This window comes from Tupaia chinensis, unplaced genomic scaffold, assembly GCF_000334495.1.
Source record: "Tupaia chinensis unplaced genomic scaffold, TupChi_1.0 Scaffold000330_1, whole genome shotgun sequence".
Classification (NCBI taxonomy): Eukaryota; Metazoa; Chordata; class Mammalia; order Scandentia; family Tupaiidae; genus Tupaia; species Tupaia belangeri.
The window spans coordinates 268,670-271,467 of NW_006159824.1; the positions used below are offsets into that span (position 1 = coordinate 268,670).

At 57.6% G+C, this 2,798-nt stretch overlaps 1 protein-coding gene across 3 annotated transcripts in view; it reads left to right on the plus strand.

Annotated features, from left to right (window-relative positions):
- The window catches only part of PER1 (period circadian regulator 1), a 15,571-nt gene that overhangs the window by 1,710 nt on the left and 11,063 nt on the right, over positions 1 to 2,798 (plus strand). The window contains exon 1 of one of the 3 annotated variants that reach the window (XM_006151754.3): positions 1,385 to 1,609. The exons of the other annotated variants lie outside the window; for them this stretch is intronic. The gene's annotated coding sequence lies outside the window, so the exon portion shown is untranslated. Of the gene's footprint in view, positions 1 to 1,384; positions 1,610 to 2,798 lie in introns of those variants that run through there. 3 annotated transcript variants of the gene reach the window in all.

The following is a 2,798-nucleotide window of genomic DNA, read 5'->3' on the forward strand; positions in this document are numbered from 1 at the left end:
TCTTTCCCTCTTCCTGTCTCTTCTGGTCTTTAGGCACCAGCCCAAAATTTCTCATTCCTCCCTTCTGTCCCTCTGGCAGGATCCAGGCCCCAAGCTGGCCACTTGCTCTGTTCCAGTTTGATTTCCTCATCCTAGACCTAGTCTCCTCCCGGCCCCTCCTCCCTCTCTCTCCGCTGCCATAGTAACAAGAGATTCAAGCTCCGAAGGGGGCCTCTGGGAGGGAGCAAAGGTGCCTCTCAGAGAACCTGGGCCTCTATCTTCCCCGCCCGGCCCCATGGTAGCAGGCCAGCAGATGTGTACAGTTTGGGAGCGGGTTAGGCCACGGCCGGCCAGGAATTGCAGGAACAAGCTGAGGGGCGGGCAGATGCGAGTCCCAGAGAGCGAGCCTGGGATAGGGACGAGAAGACCCCTTCCTTCAAATCCTCTCTCCAGGAATCCCTGGCTGTGGGACAGGACGGCTGTCGTTGAGCTGGGGGAGGCGCCCAGGCTTGGTGCATGTCCTGGGCCACTAGCCAGGAGAACACGATGTTCCCAAGTGCGCTGGCCGCCGCCCTCTGGGGCTGGCCGCCTCCCAAACCGAGCGAGCCTGGGATAGGGACGAGAAGACCCCTTCCTTCAAATCCTCTCTCCAGGAATCCCTGGCTGTGGGACAGGACGGCTGTCGTTGAGCTGGGGGAGGCGCCCAGGCTTGGTGCATGTCCTGGGCCACTAGCCAGGAGAACACGATGTTCCCAAGTGCGCTGGCCGCCGCCCTCTGGGGCTGGCCGCCTCCCAAACCGCTGCCTCTCCAGCTTCTCCAGCTTCTCTAGCCTCCCTGCCCCACATTCCCCCGCTGCCTCGCTCCGCCCCCTTCCTCCGCTTTGACGTCACCGCCGTCTCCCGCCCCCTCGCTTCCATTGACGGCAGCAGGGCCTGGTTACTGTGGGGACCGTGAGGCCGGACAACCAGGGCTTTGAGAGCGGATGGGGGTTGCTGGAGCGCTATTTTGTCTATGCAAAAGACAGATAGGAAGGTACAGGTGGGGGAGCAAGGACTGCCTGGTCCGGGGAAGATCACACCTAAATCCCTGAGAAGAGCTGGGGCGGGAAGAAGATGAGGTTTCCAGAACAGAGGTATCTGAAGATCAGACAAGGACAGGGCCACGGTATGCAGTCATTTTCAAGGAGAGGAGACTGAGAATCCAGGCTCTTGCTTCCTTGCTGTTTTCCTGCTTTAGGTTTTCTGGGTTGTAGTATAACATCCTGTGTCCTTACTCTTCTACAGAAGCACACACACACACACACACACACACACACACACACACACACACACACACACACACACACACACACACACACACACACACACACACACACACACACACACACACACACACACACACACACACACACACACACACACACACACACACACACACCCCAACACCATTGTTAAGGAAAACTCAGGCCACGTGACTAAGGGGCGTGCCCTGCCGATTAGGTCAGCAGCTGCTGGGGGCCTCTTCACTTTTACCCACGTTTCCAGGGAGCCTTGAGAGGAACTACTTACTCACCACAGCCCTGGATGGAGGTGTCTGCGCACTACCCACAGCTCTACTGGACCCAGAGTGGTACTTTATTCCCTCAAATTAAGCCCCTGCCTCTTTCTAGAACTCAGTGTTCTGCTCTCCTCTTTTAAAAATTTAATATTTCCAGTCCCTTCTCCACTGTGAAGGCTCCTTCCCCACCTCGTCACCGTATTCTTCTGAAAAAGAAAATCATCACGTTTATTGATCACCTACCATATGTCAGGTCCTGTTTGGGGGCACTGGGGAGAACAGTGAATGAGACAGATGAGGTCTCTCATGGGCCCTGAATTTTGGCTTTCTCTTTTCCAGCGGGTGGGAATATGTTTAGGTTCTGTCTAGGTTCCCAGTTGGCCTCTTCTCTAGCTGTCCCCTTTGTCCCTCTGTATCCCTGTCTTTCTAGCCCCCACTTTTGGGCAGCCCTAACTCTGATGGCTGCATCCTCTGGAGAGAAGCACTAGTCACCATGTAGGCTGTCTGCAGACCGTTTCTCTGTTTGACCATTGGAAGCACCAGCCATTGTTTCCCTTTACAGCCTCCTCTGGCTCTGGTGGCCCCTTCCTTTGTCTCCATCCTCCCTCCACCCACTCACCCCCCCCATCACTAGTACACCCTCAGTGGCCCTTCTCCCAGGAGTTGAAGTATAAAGGAAGGGGTTGGGTAGTAGGGCTTCACTGTGTGTGAGGAAGAGGCTGGGGATGTGAACCCACGGAAGGCCAAGCCAGGTTTCCCCTCTCAGGGACCAGGCAGCTCTTCCATCTTTGTCTAAGTCCCAGGGTCTGCACTCTTTTCCCACTCCTAGAAAGGCCAAGTGCCCCATTCGGTGAGGCTGGTCAGTTAGGGAAGTAGACATCTCTTCAGCACTTATCGTGGCCCAGGCATTTTCCCTGAAGAGAGGCAGCTCCCTCCCTTCTCCTCCCTTCCATTATTCCCTGAGCTAGGCGTCCTGCGCCCATTGGCTGGGCGGTGTCTGGGGCCCTTCAGCCCAGCGCCAGCACCCAGGTCCACGTGCGCCCGTGTGTGTGACACAGCCCTGACCTCAGTGGGGGCCAGTAGCCAATCAGGCGCCGAGAAGAGATTCCCCAGCCAATCGGGGGCGGGGCCTGTGGCTCCGCGGGCAGGAGGCCAATGAGGGGCAGTGCCTGGCATTATGCAACCCGCCTCTCCGCCCCGCGGAGCTTCCTCTCGGCTGGGGGCTGAAGCGGCAGCTGGAGCGGGGGCGGCGCGGGGTGTC